The sequence below is a fragment of the Benincasa hispida genome, chromosome 10, assembly GCF_027475165.1.
Source record: "Benincasa hispida cultivar pf3 chromosome 10, pf3_genome.v1.1, whole genome shotgun sequence".
Lineage (NCBI taxonomy): Eukaryota > Viridiplantae > Streptophyta > Magnoliopsida > Cucurbitales > Cucurbitaceae > Benincasa > Benincasa hispida.
The window spans coordinates 41,583,528-41,598,270 of record NC_143487.1 but is presented as its reverse complement, the minus strand read 5'-3'; the positions used below and the strand labels follow the sequence as shown (position 1 = coordinate 41,598,270).

The 14,743-nt window shown below is 37.1% G+C and overlaps 1 non-coding gene across 1 annotated transcript; it reads left to right on the top strand.

Moving 5' to 3' along the window:
- The first annotated feature begins 3,568 nt into the window (after positions 1-3,568).
- On the top strand, positions 3,569-3,672 carry LOC150033365 (small nucleolar RNA R71). Its single transcript, XR_016524185.1, has one exon. It is a non-coding gene; the product is annotated as a small nucleolar RNA R71 (small nucleolar RNA).
- The last annotated feature ends 11,071 nt before the right edge of the window (positions 3,673-14,743 follow it).

Sequence of the window (14,743 nt, the reverse complement as noted above, 5' to 3'; positions counted from 1 at the left end):
GTCTTTAATCTTCTCTTGCTCCGCCTTAAAATAAAAAGGAAAAAACTATGGACAAAGACGTGCTAAGCTAACTGATGAATTTTTTAACTGCTGAACCTCTTTTCTGAAGGATGCCTCTGGTATTTATAGAGCTTCTGGGTGAAGGTGGCTTCTCTATTATGATTGCACAGATGGGATGGCTTTAATTCCCTGATTGATGCGCCGAATATTTGTCACTGAAAAGCTGAATGTACTTGTTATCGTTAGCGGCTGTCAGCTTAATTCGGATTCAACCGTCATCAACTTTCTGTCCCATTGCGATTAATTATGCCTTTCACCCAAATACGCCCACCAAGTTGCGACAATCCTCCTTGAGCAAATGTTTGCGAACACAATCACCGCAAAGTCTTATGGTAATGCTGCGCTCGACCAATGATTTCCAATGATTGCAATTTCCACCTTGCATCAACGCATATTCTGCATAAAAACATCAACTGTTTCTATGTGATGAACGCATGCGACCGCAATATAATAAACTTAATGCTTTTTTTATGCAATCTAACACATTTTATCAATGCAAGCCAACATTGTTTAAGAACTTAACACTATGATAACGTGCATTTCTACCCGTTATCACACCCCCAAATTTAAACAATGTTTGTCCTCAAGCATAAGCTAAAGATCTCCTTTAGCAAGTCGACCACAATATTCTTTTCCTAGATTTCTCAAGGATACTTCATTCAAATCCTATATACCAAAATTTCCTTGTCTTATTCAAGTCTCCTCTTAAATATTTCTAAGACCTAGGGATTGCAAACTTAATCTTCAAAAAGACTTTACTAAATTTCGGGACATCGCATGATTTATTTCAAAAAGAAAACTTTTCCACTGGGGTGTCAATTGATTTTTATCCTTGCATATTTCTTGACTTTATTATTTTTTTTTGACGTTGCGCTGATCCAAGTGCCTTGCCTTCGTTTTGGCTTGCCCCCACGTGTGTCATGCGGACATCCAACTATGAGCAATGCGCTCTTCCTCAGACTAAACCCATACATACTTGGTAGGGGAGTTGCGGTCATTTATTTATGCGTTGATCTAGGTGACTTACTTTTGTTTTGGCTTGCTTTCACGTGTGTCATGCGAACATCCAACTACGGGTAAGTGCCCTTCACAACTTAACTCTTATCAACATGGGTTTCCCCATTGCATTGACATTGGAGTTGTTATTCTAAAAAAAATTGTTTTTTTTTTTCAAAATAGCAAGGTCGAAAATAAATACCTCACCTCCAAATTTAAAATTCGGCAATGTCCTTATTGCCAAAAGATTGAAAGAAGTTATGCGATATTCTTAAAAAGCTTCGTAAAGAGAGTTTGAAAGAAAGCTAGCAAACCCCTAACTTCTAGAAATATTTCATGAGGTGACTATCTTAAAGTTAAGTTGACTCTAGTATATATGAAAGAAATAGAAGCATATTTTTCATCATTGAAATCATAATTGGCAAAGAGACAGTATGCGGTAACTTACTAAATTTATCCATGTCAAATGATTGCGGTAATCAAAGAGGATGTGATGATAAAACTTTTAAAGCTAAAATGCGATGTGATAGCGCAAATTTTGAAATAAAGTGAAGGAAGAATACAACCCCCAAATTTGTGCCATCGCTCGCATTGTGTATTAATGCATCCTTCTTTGCGGCGATCTATCTTTTTTGGATTGCGGTGATAGAATAAGATAAGTTGTTTCTTCGTGTAACACCTTCACAATCCAGCACTTCAATCATTCCAAGAAAAATAAATAGAGGGTCAAATGATTTTAAATAAAACAAATTTCTTTTACTATAATCATTCAGCACGATTGCTTTTTTTTCTTTTTTCTTTTAGAATAAGAATAAGAAGGGTGTTAGTAACAAAAAGGTAATTGCGATAATTAATAACGAGATGCTCAAAAGTTCATGAAGTATTTGATGCAGGAAAAGGATATTCAAAAGGATTGCATCCCTGATGAGGTTGAATTATATAATAACTCAGGGACCGCTTATTCCAAGCTGGGTTGTTGACGTCCACGGTGGCTTTTCCCTCTTTTCTTTGTCCTTTGGGATCTTTATTGCTTTAATCCGAAGTTTTTCCCCATGAATGTTCATTACAATCTCTCCCTTGCGCACATCAATTTGAGCGCGACCGGTCGAAAAGAATGGTCGTCCCAATATGATGGGCGCATCTTCGTCCGCTTTATAATCCAAAATGAGGAAGTCTGCCGGTAGGATGAATTTATCGATTGAGATTTCAGAATTTTTTAACTTTTCTTCAAGGTGTATTCGAGATCTGTTCGCGAGCAGGAAAGTTTCCTTTGTGGGTATGAGTGTGCCGACATTCAATTATTTGAAGATTGATAGCGGCATTATGTTTATACTTGCCTCAAGATCACATAGTGCTTGGCCACTATAGACCCGTCCAATGGAGCACGGTATCGTGAAGATTCCTGGGTTGCCCATTTTCGGTGGGATCATAACATTTTGCATCGCGGCCACTATTGCGATCTTTTCTTCATCATTTTGTTCCTCTTTAAATCTTTGCAGAGTTGCTGGTGGTTGGACTTTTTCTGTCTCAAGATCTAGAGGCTTGAGGGTAGACGCAACTTCAGGGTCCATTTTCTCAGGCTTTTCCGAACTATGGGTCAACGGGTCTTCGGTTGTCACCGCATTCAAGTTGGTCGCAATGGGCTTCTCCCCTACTTCTGCAGTCATGTTGTCGCTTAGCAAGGAGACTGCTAAGCATTGTTCCTTCCTGTTACCCTTAGCATTGTGAGGGAGCTTAGTTGAGCTCGGCAACGCTCCTTACGGTCTATTTTTCAGCTCGCTCGCAATTTACCATTTGAATTTCGAGCTCGGCAACGCTCCTTACGGTCTATTTTTCAGCTCGCTCGCAATTTACCATTTGAATTTCGAGATTTCTAATGGATGTAGCTTGATTCTGAAGCACTGATTCTTTTTCTCAATGTATTGCTTCAACAAGCTTTCTAAGGATGACGACTGTGGTGGTTGCGAAGTACTGGCTTGACTATGTGTTGGACCGTTGTTTTGTAGGAAAAATCCGGGTGGCCCTTCTTTTTGTGCCACAGGTTGAAAGCTTTGTTGTTGATTTTTCCACACAAAATTTGGGTGGTTTCGCCACCCGGGGTTATATGTATCGGAATAGGGATTATTTCACATGAAGCATACCGACTGCGGGTTTGTTGGACATTCTTCCATTGAGTGAGCATCTCCATAAATGACACAACTTGCGGTCGCTTGAGCAATTGTGTTGACCTACCCTTTCTTCGCTCCCGTGTTATTAATTGCGATGCCTTGTATCAAACTCATCATCGCAGTCATTTGATTTTGCAGGGATGCGATGGCCTCATTGTTTGCGTCATTATCTTTTATTCTTAATCTCCGATCGCTTTCCCGCCAATCTTCGTGATTTTTGGAAATGCGATCAAGTATACTCTTTGCCTTCTCATATGTTTTGTCGAGCAGACCACCAGCGGCTGCCGGTCTGCGAAGAGGGATTCAGTCCTTAGTAAAAGATCTCCATCTGCAGGCAGTCTAGTAAGCCATTATGTGGACAGTCTCTTACCAGCCACTTGAACCTCGCCCAGGCATCACTGAGCGATTCATCATCTTCTTGTTCAAAATTTGTTATTAATTTCCGTCTCCTAGCATTTTCGGTTTGTGGGAAATACTTCTTCATAAAATTTTCCACCACCTGTTCCCACGAAGTTATCTCCCCCGGTTCGAGAGAATATGCCAATTTTCTTGCTTGATCGCATAAGGAAAATGGGAACAGAGTGAGTCAAACTTCCTCGGTTGAAATATTCAGGAACACAAAAGTGTTGCAGATTTCTATGAAGCTCCAGAGGTGGGCGTGCGAGTCTTTGCCACGCCTTCCTCCAAATTGCCCAGCAGCCTGGCTCATTTGCAACATTACCGAATTCATTTTAAACATCAATCCATCTAACGCCAACTTCATGATTCCTGGAGGGAAATCATAGAGGTTAGGCGACGCATAGTCCCGGATGGGTCTATTGCGGTCATTCACCAGAAGGATGGGGTTAGCCATTGTATTATTCACGTTAGCGACCCTTGCTTCCGGTTGCTCTGCCATTCTTGGTGTTCTCTCTTCTTGTTGGCGGTAGTCTGCTTCGAAATGTTCTCTCAATCTCTGGGTCGTAATTCGCCAGAGATTGAGAGTCTGCAAAGAAATCAGAAAAATCACCGTTAGCACACTATTTTTCCGAAGTCTCCGGCAACGGTGCCAAAAACTTGATGCATTATTTTATGATGTGAAATTGTGGATGAAATGCGATGATGGAAATGCGTTGAGCACTTAAGTTTTCTCAGTGAAATCCAAGTGTAAACTCCACTGAATTTCCTAGTAAGTACGGGGTCGAACTCAGGGACTTTGGAAAATAGGTTGCGATGGTAATTTTTAGGAAAACTTTGCGGTAACCAAATAAATCAATAGTCGTTGAGGTTGTTGTTTGCGGTAATGAAAAATAAACAAATAAATCAATATTTTTCACCGAAAAGTTGAATGTACATGTTATCGTTAGCGGCTGTCAGCTTAATTCGGATTCGACCGTCATCAGCTTTCTGTCCCACCGCGATTAATTATGCCTTTCACCCAGATGCGCCCACCAAGTTGCGCCGACCAAGTTATGGCAATCCTTTTTGAGCAAATGTTTGCGAACATAATCACCTCAAAGTCTTGCGGTAATGCTGCGCTAGATCAATGATTTCCTATGATTGCGATTTCCGCCTTGCGTCAACGCAGTGCATAAAAACACAAAAATCAATTGTTTCTATGTGATGAACGCATGCGACTGCAATATAATAAACTTAATGCTTTTTAGACGCAATCTAACACATTTTATCAATACAAGCCACATTGTTTAAGAACTTAGTACTATGATAACGTGCATTTCTGTCCGTTATCACTATTCAATAACACCTTTATTTAATTATCAGAATAAGCTTCATTGTTTACATACCATGAGTTTTAGGACATAAAACCCAAAAAACTCCCACTTGGACTAAAACTCCAGTGGTAACTTATACATCCGATATATAAGACTGGGCTTCTGAGTTTTATAGAGAAATACAATAAACTAGGGTATCCCATACTCGTCTTTTACCATTCAGTATCTCTATACCCGATATTTCTCCCACTTGCCCTAGGTTATCTGGTATTCCTAGTCCTACTAGGTAATTCTCAAACACTTTAGCCGAGAGAATTATTATAAACATTTTAGTATACAATAGGCTTTAGATAAAAATATAAGGGGATTTCATCTTAATCTCAATAATGGCCAGGAAACACACTTTCCTCCCACTACATTAAGGTACTCGAAACTCTTTGAGCAAGATGAATCTGACCTGTCTCAACAACTCTTTGTTAAGAGTCAGATCTAGAAATCTTTAAACTTTCTATACTTTTGATCTAGCCATTTAGATATCTGAATATCTACAAATGACATTTAACAATTTGATTCTTTAACAGAGATTACTAGGACAAACATAATTTTTTAAAATGAACATTTCATTTATCCCAAAAATATATACAATTTGTTCTATACAAGTTTTAACAATTAAAAATAAGTAGCAACTTCTCCCACTAGATGAGCTGAGCAAGTGGTCCCAAGGTCAAGTTAACCTGGTTATCTTTTTTCTGCTCTCTTCTCGACAAGATATTGAGGGCAGTGTTTTCTCCAGTGCCCTTCATCGTTGCAATGGAAACATTTCCCTTTGCAGCACTATCCTTGTCTTTCAACCCACTAGGTTTCTTCTTCCCTTTCCCTTTGCCTTTCTTTACAAGAATACTCTTACTCTTCGTAGATGAGGCAACTTCAGGATTGGAGGACATTCCTCACTTTTCAACAGTAGTAACATTTACTTCTGGCATCAGACCCTTTGTACCCAAGATTATTCTTTTGCAATGCTACATCAAGACATTCTTGACTAAATAATACCTCTAGAATAACTCATATTCCGATAATCATTTAGGTACCGCTTTTGGCCAGACATTATTAACACTTAATAATTCTGTAAGTGTAGACCCGCCATTTTCGGATCTTATAGAACATATGAGTATCGCTCTGAAAATAGAAAACAATACCCAAAACGGAACTATAAAACCCTATTCATGTTACTGAAGCCTGGGTTGTTCCGAATCCTATGTTACAACCCTCCAAAGGGATAGTCGTCGTTAAACGACTAGCAAAGGGCCACTTAAAGCTAACTAGCAGGCGCAACATATGAATCTCACGGTCCAAACTAATGGAAGAGACCGCAGGATATGTTGACACATTTCCTTCACCCACTTACTATGAACTACTTCCTCCGTTCACCTTGGTATTGACGCATTCATCCGCTCTCCGAAGGGAGGTTACTCCCAGGGTGACACGAAGCGTCATATGAATCTCATAGTGTGAACTATGTGGAGACATGGCAGTTGAAATCATATACTAGATTTCTGTTCGAACAACTTCCCCTTATTCACCAAAGTTTAAATTTAAGTTAAAATACTCTCAGAAGGGAGGTCACTCCTAAGGTGACACTAAGTACCGCTTAAATCCAGACTATGAACTCTTAGGGACGCGAGAGCTAAGAATAACATACTGTGTAGGTTATTAATCTCCCGCTGAAGTTTTCTAATAACTCTATCATATAGAAGTTATTCACTACCACTAAAGTGTTCTAACGTTTGGGTAACTTTGGACTTAGGTTCTTTTCCGGCTAATTAAAAATAACCCTAAGTCTATGTGGTTTATCCATGTATAACTCTTATAAATGGACTTAAACCTACGATGTCTAGGTGATAAATGCTTTTATTACCTCACATCGCTCACGGATACTCATAAAACTGGTTACCAACGCTCAATTATTTGGCCATAATCCCCAGGTAGGAGGTGTTCTGTAGACCGTCAACTTAAATACTCCCAATCTTCAATAAGATTATATACTAGTTGACTTTGTAACCCTAGTTTTACAAGTTTAACGACTTATTTTAACTAATTAAAACAAGTGGTAACGTACGTGAGCATGTAACTGTTCTTTGTTATGGATTTTAAATGCCTAACCCAATTTTATAACAGTTTATAAAACTTTAGACATGCTAAACATCCATAACATACAGGCATTCAATATCTAATATAGCACTTATATTAAATACAAGAAACCATAACATGCATACTGTATATTATAACAAATTATAACATACTTTCAATGCATGTTGCATGCTTCCTATAGTGGGATTTTAAATCTAAATGGCATACTATATGCACATACAAGATTTATTTAATAATAACATACATCCAATGTATAAATAATTAAACGCGTATTGATATGGTTTTAGATTTGGCAAAAATAAGCAAACAAAAACCTAACTATTACAAAAACAGATTCAACACCACTCGAACCGCTCTAAAACCGCTTGAACCAGACCTGAACCGTCTGAACCGGATCAGTAAAGACTGAACCGGACAAACCAAAAACCATTTGAAGCTGAACTGGACCAAACCTCAAGAGAACCGGCCGAACCGGCTTCTCTTACTTTTGCCCAAAATCTCGCTAAGTCAAATCGTTTAGCATTGACACTACAAGAATTTTAGGCTTTAATGTCGGTTAAAAAAAGTGATATCGGATGTATAATGTACGTTTTAAAAAATGGATCTTTATTGTCAGTTTCAAACCGACATTGAAGATGGGCTACAATGTCGGTTTAAAACCAACATTAAAGGCCTTTCATTTTTTAAGCTTTATTAAAAAATATCTTCTTCATTTCATAACAAATCTTCTCTCTCCTAATTTCACTTCTCTCTTACCAAACCCTATCTTCTCCTTAGCTTGGCCATGCGAATCACTTTCGATCGTCATCGTCACCAGTGTTGCTTGGATCTCCATCGTCGTGGGCTTCTTCCGATGGTGGGTCATCGTCGTGGGTGTTCTCCGGTTGTTTTTCGTCGTCGCGTGGGTGTTCTTCGGTTGGTTTTCGTCGTCGCGTGGGGCTTCTTCGGTTGTTCGTCACATGGGTGTTCTCTGGTCAACACATCGTTTGTCTAGTCATGGAGGTGGTTGTTCATCGTGGAAGTGGAGGTAGGTCCAGTCGTGGAGGTGATTGTTCGTCGTTCATCGTGGTTGTTCTTTCGGTGGTTGTTCGCCGTTCGTTGTACAATTTGATAAATTTGAAGGACTACTTTCATGGTCGAGGTCTTCAAGAATCCATCTTTTTAAGGTAAACACATTCTTTTTTTTTTTTTTATCCTATAAAACATTCAATAGTAAATTTGTGACTTCTTGAATGTCAAATACAACATAAAGGAGAAGAGTCCCTGTAAAGATTTTCACCGGAGGTTATTGTATAGGATCCAAAGATTAAAGATGCAGTTGCCCTGTGTCCACACTTGATTCTATTTCATGGAACTACAAATTATTCCATACCATCAAATGCTAGGTAAATTTTCTTTTTCACAAGTCTTGCTATATTTTATGCATGAGAAATGGAGCTAAGTATGAATAAAATAGCATTCAAGGTGTATTTTACTGCATTATTATATGAATGTAGAAGTTCTTTTGCCCAAAATCTTTTGTTTTAAAATCTTAAGAAACTAGAATATCATTTCTCTCATTTGATTCTTTTAGAAATCTTTAAATGGTTTTTCATTACAAGTTTTATTTTGGATAGTGGGCTGATGTAGAATCTCTCGTCAAGGAACTGCAAAATACTACAGGCATTGTAGCTGTATCCAAAGGGCGTTTTTTTCCTTAGCCCTGGATTGGCTCCAACCTTTCAGGTAAAATGGCAACCCTTTTCTTTTCTTTTATTTTCTTTCTTTTTTTTTTTTTATTATGAGGATAATATTTGAAACTTAAACGAAAAGGAAAATTCTCCCCATCTTATCCCAAACTTTCATGCAATCTATAGTATATGTGGTGAATGAATATTATCTAGTTCCTTATATTTATATGGTCTTGGGCATAGCTCAGTGTCTTCAGATCATTGTCCACCAAACCCTCCATTTGATGCAGGTTTATATGGTTTCTATGTATGAAAATCCGTACAAATTACTCGCTCGATCTGGAAACAATGTATAAGAGGTAAATATTTAGAAACATTACTCTTTTGCCATTGCCAAAAAAGTCACTAAAATTCTTATGAAGCTTGGGACTAAGAGTCAATTGTACAAAGGAATAAGCTATAGAACTTTGGATTTATACCCTGGTTTGTGGGTTTCGTACCGAGTCCATATAGCATAGGTTTATGGAGCTTACAAGATCAACAAACTTGTAGCTTGGTAGAATAAACATAAGTTTGACTTCTTAACCATAGATTACATAAGCTGACTCATGAGCCAAACACCCCCTTTGTTAATTGAAAATATTTTCTTTAACCTTCCGATAGTAAACAAATCAACACTTCCAATTCAACAACTCTAGTTTAAGTTGAAAAGAAGTATACTTCTGCATTTTTAGGGACCAACTGATCTAAGCACCCCACTTGTTTAAACTTATGTAATCTTGTGATTTTATTTTTGTATGCAATCAAGAGTGTTATTTGAAATCTGGATATTATATTGTGCAGCTGATGGTTGAGACATCTTTGGATAAAGAAACAATGAAATCAGTTATCTTAACTTGCACAACAGGGTAGAGTAGCCAGTTTCTTGAGTTTTGTTTTAAAATCAGATGGTAAAATAGCCCAAAATATTTTGTTTTAAATTCTTAAGAAATTTCAATGCCAGTTTGAAAATTCACCTTGTTATTTGAGCTTGCTAGAGGTAGAGGTATGCCAATATTTCTGCAGACATGCATAACATTTTTTTTTGGTTTAAATTTGTGTAGTAAAAGCTTTGCAGGGGTGCTTGAAAGAGTTGAAGTAAACGTTGGAACAATTTTATACAAAGGAAAGACACATACAAATTTGTCTGTCCAGGTGAGAGTAAAACATTTGTTTATGCTTCTCTTGGTGCTGTAATAAAAGTAAATTGCATTACCCTTCTGCCTTTTATTTAAATCACAAACATACCTAAGACCTTATAATGCCTAGATGTTGGGTTTTTATAAGAGTAAATTGCATTACTCTTCTAAATGGTTTCTAAATCAAAGGCTCCATTTACAGTGGATCAGGGAGCCTGTGCTTTTGGTGATGAGGTTTGAGTATGCAAATATTTTTCACACTATTATAGATTGGTATAGTGCTTATGTGGCTTCGAGAGTCGTCGGGTTGCCTAATCGACCTCATCTGGTTTTCGTCGACGGGTATTGTAAGGTACGTCTCGGGATCGCTTTGCTTTCTTTCCTTTCTTTTAGAATGGAGGTTGTTGTTTGTATTTGGTTTGTTGAGGAGAATATGTTCGGAAAGAAGTGAGAATCTCAAGTTATTACAAAGTATAAAACTAAGAGAGATGGTTTATATGGAGTTAGAAGGGTTGGAGATATGTAATTGGCTATATCTATTGATATCAACTCTTGGGATCTATTTGATTTTCTTGGAAGAATATGTTTAAATTGGCTATTTCCTATTTTTTCTTCTTGTGTATGACTTGAGAAAGAAAGATTACTAAAATAATGTCATATTTTGTTGTTTCTTCTTCAATATTTAAGACACCTTTTGAAGAGACATGGAAAGCATTGTTTTCAAGTCTAAGATGTGCAAAAAATTTCAGCGGACCGATTTGTTTTTGCCACGCAATCTGTTATTCGTTTCATCGTTGTTCGTGTGTCTCTGAATCCGCTGCTCGTTTCGTCATCGTTCGCGTGTCTCCACCAGACCTGCTACTCGTTTCGTCGTCATTCGCTTGTCTCTATCGGATCTGTGTGTCTCCGCCGAAGCGCCACAACCACGCTTGCAATGAAGAGGTGAGTAAACATATTGCAATGAATTATATCTCTTAAGGCCATTGGCCTCTTTCTTGTAATTAATAAGACCAAATACGTTTTCCTGGCCTTAGTTTCTAGAAGTGATTAAGTTAGAAGGCATTGACCATACTTCTGAAGATGCAATGATGCCTAGAGAAATGTTTCTACTGCAAAATTATAAAGATCCTATACTTAAGCAGGTTACTCATCTTATTTACTAGCTTTTTAAAGCTTATGCTTTTAATTGATAATCTCTGGCTAGGTTGGTAACTTCGTGCATAACTAAAACCAACTTTAATTAAAATTTGAATAAAACTATAAAAATGGGTAACAAGATATCAGGTCGTTTGTTCTTTAAGAATGAGTTTTGATCCAACATCTTTGTATCTTTCTACCACTTTCTTTCAAGTTCATGGTGACCATCTTACAACCACCTCATTTTATTTTATTTATCTGTTTGTATGTTTTTTAGGTGTTTGGAAGGGGTGGGGAGGAGATGGATTTCTTGCAACAACAAGGGATTCACGTAAAAATTGTTCCTGGTAAGTGCATTTTTGAATGCTAGCAGTTTTAAGCACAGCTTCTAAGTGTTTTCAAGTGACTCTAATGATATGAAAATTCCTGTTTCAGAAGTTATAGTGTGCTTATTTCTCTTTTGACCATATTGGATTAGAATGCAACACCCATTTATGACTCATGGGTACTATTTATTTGTAGTTTAGATTTGATTCAAGGTGCTTGAGTTTGTGGGTTGCACTATGGTAGTTTGTGGGTTATTCATGCACTATGGCAATTTTTGTGATAACTTTTGAGATTTGAAGTACATTGTGAGCTAAATTTGCTTATTGATGTATGTGTTCTTGAAGTACATTTTTTGTGAGCTCTTAATGCTTAACAATAATAGCGATTTTTTTAAGATTAAAAGACTTATAATGCAGATTTATGCATGCAAGGTAAGGGATGAGAAGTAAACAAGATTTTAACATGGTTTGTTACTTGAAAGAGTAAATTTTTTATCTCTGCAGTTCATTCAATACATTAATTTGAACAGGAAATGCCTCTTTTGAAAAATAATGATCCGGAATGTTATAAGTTATGTACTATTGTTTTATCTTTATACATTCCAATTCTTATGTAGCCTTAAAATATTTAATATGTAAGCTTTATCCATTCCAAATTTTAAGTTCTAAAACTGGTAACTCTTGAAATTCATGGCTTCTCTGTTGACATTGAAACTACAAACAGATTGCAAAGGCATTGCTCTTTGTGCACGAGAAAGGAGTAGCTCATTTAGACGTGAAACCTGACAATATTTATGTCAAAGATGGTATCTGGGTGATGCACGCTATATGCCTCAGAAATTTTGAATGAAAGATATGATTATCTTGACAAAGTTGATATTTTCTCCTTGGGAGCTATTATTTATGAGATTGTCCAAGGATCCACATTACCAGAAACGCATTTCATGAACCTTAAGGAGGGAAAATTGCCACTTCTTCCTGGTCATTCGTTGCAATTTCAAAACCTAATCAAGGTACTGATTACTAATGTCGTATTTTGTTTTCTCTTCATTTCTACTGACTATTTCTTTTGTCCTAGACTTATCCTCTGGTGAACCTGATGGTGGAATCTGATCATTATATACTTACCCATGTTTTCATTTCTTCCCACTAGTTTTACTTTCCACTAAAAATGTAAAAAGTTGTCATTGTCAAAAGGTCAAACTTATGCAACCTAAAGTAAAACTATATAAAGTTGCATCCCTACCTTCCAAAAAACAAAAGGAAGTTGCATTTATTTTTTCCCCTTAGAAGTAACACCCGTTTATGACTCATGGGTACTATTTAATTCTCTTTGGACCATATTGGTTAAGAATGTAACACCCGTTTATGACTTATGGGTACTATTTATTTGTAGTTTAGATTTGATTCAAGGTGCTCGAGTTTGTAAGTCGCACTATGGTAGTTTGTGGGTTATTGATGCACTATGGTAGTCTTTGTGACAACTTTTGAGGTTTGAAGCATATTGTGAGCTAAATTTGCTTATTGATATATGTATTCTTGAATATTCATTTTTTGGGAATTCTGATAGTTCTGTTGAGAACAAGTGGTTGTGAAATATTTTTGGGAGTATGTTTCTTTGAACAGGTTCAAGGTAAATTCTTGGTTTGGTTGTGGTAGCATCGTTATGCTGCCGAAAATTTTCCGTCGTCTTCGTATCTCATATCTAGGTAACCAAGATTCTCTTCTTCAAGATCTTGAAAAAGAAGATTCTCTCATTTATTTAACTATTGAGTTTTCTTGTTTTGCAGATGCAACAAAGGAGTAAATATTTGGTATTGTAACATCTTTATGCTTTTTCTTGGGGAACTTTAGATCCAGCACATTCACTACAAGAATTTTGCCTTGAATGTACCATTTATGCACATTCCCAATAAACACGGTTAGTTGAATATGAATTCTGATCATATTTTCACTTTCAATCCTTTATCTTAAACCTTTTTTGTTTGTGATCCTTTGAACAACAGTGGTTAGAAAAAGATGCCTATAACCAGACACTACTGAAGCTAGGGGGTTGGTTCAAGAAGAATTATGAAGGGATCTATACTTACCAAGTGGAGAGAGACAGTAATCTCATAATGTTTGTAAAATCATAATGTTTGTATTACTTGTAATTTGTGTTTTCAAGGCTTTTATTGTATAGCCTTTTAAATTATAATTTTATAGCAGAATTTGTGGATTAAATGTAATAGATTTACAATCCATACATGAATAATATGTCATAGCCACAACGTTCAATGATGATGTGTCATGTTATACTTTTTGACCAAAAAAATGGATTCGACAATGGAATTTTAAAAAAACGGACAGATTCAGGCTTCAATGTCGGTTAATAATTAAAAAAAAACAGAGACTTTAATGTCGGTTGGAAATTTCACTGAAGGTCTTTAATGTCGGTTGCAACCGACATTGAAGGCTGTGTTATTGAAGCCCTTTAATGTTGGTTTAAAACTAACATTAAAGGCAACCGACATTAAAGGGCTTTAATAACACTATCTTTAATGTCGGTTGTCAACCGACATTAAAGCCTGAATTTCTTCTAGTGTGACGACCATGGTCATGCGATGGGCTTGATTGTTTAGCGCTTGCTTGATCATTTAGTAACCAATGCTGATTTTAACAAAGCTACACGATCGTATAGTGTTCGCCTTCTATCGTATAGTGTAATCGTCTAATACTGAAGGATGCTACACGATCGTTTAGTGTCAAACGCTATCGCATAGCTTTAGCACCTTATCTTGATCATTTAGCGTGCGCCCAAGGTAAGCGATTGCCTAGTGCTATCGCATAGCAATCGACGCATCACTCAGCTGCCGCTCATAGGTTAACGATCGTGTAAGCGATTGCTCAGCGCCATCGCATAGCTTTTCGTCACATCACTTAGCTCGGATCAAAGGTAAACGATCGTGTAAGTGATCGCTCAGTGCCATCACATAGCTCTTCGTCTCATCGCTTAGCTCCCACTCGAAGCTACACGATCGTGTAGTGCCATCACATAACAAAACAACACATCGTTTAGCTCCTGAGGTAGATAATCGTCTAGTGCACAATACCTAAACAATTAAAGCCTAAAGCTACATGATCATTTAGCTTTTCCTTCATATCGTCCAACGTATGAAGCTAAACGATCGTTTAGCTACTGAAGCTTTACGCTGATATGAACAGAGGCTGATCATCTGGAATCTGCAACTCGACCCTTTCGCTTGTTTCTTCGAATTACAACTTAATTTCAACTCTAATAACTCCAAATAACTTACAGACTCTTGGGAAGACATTAAAGCTCATCAAGCAAGAGCCAATTACAAATTT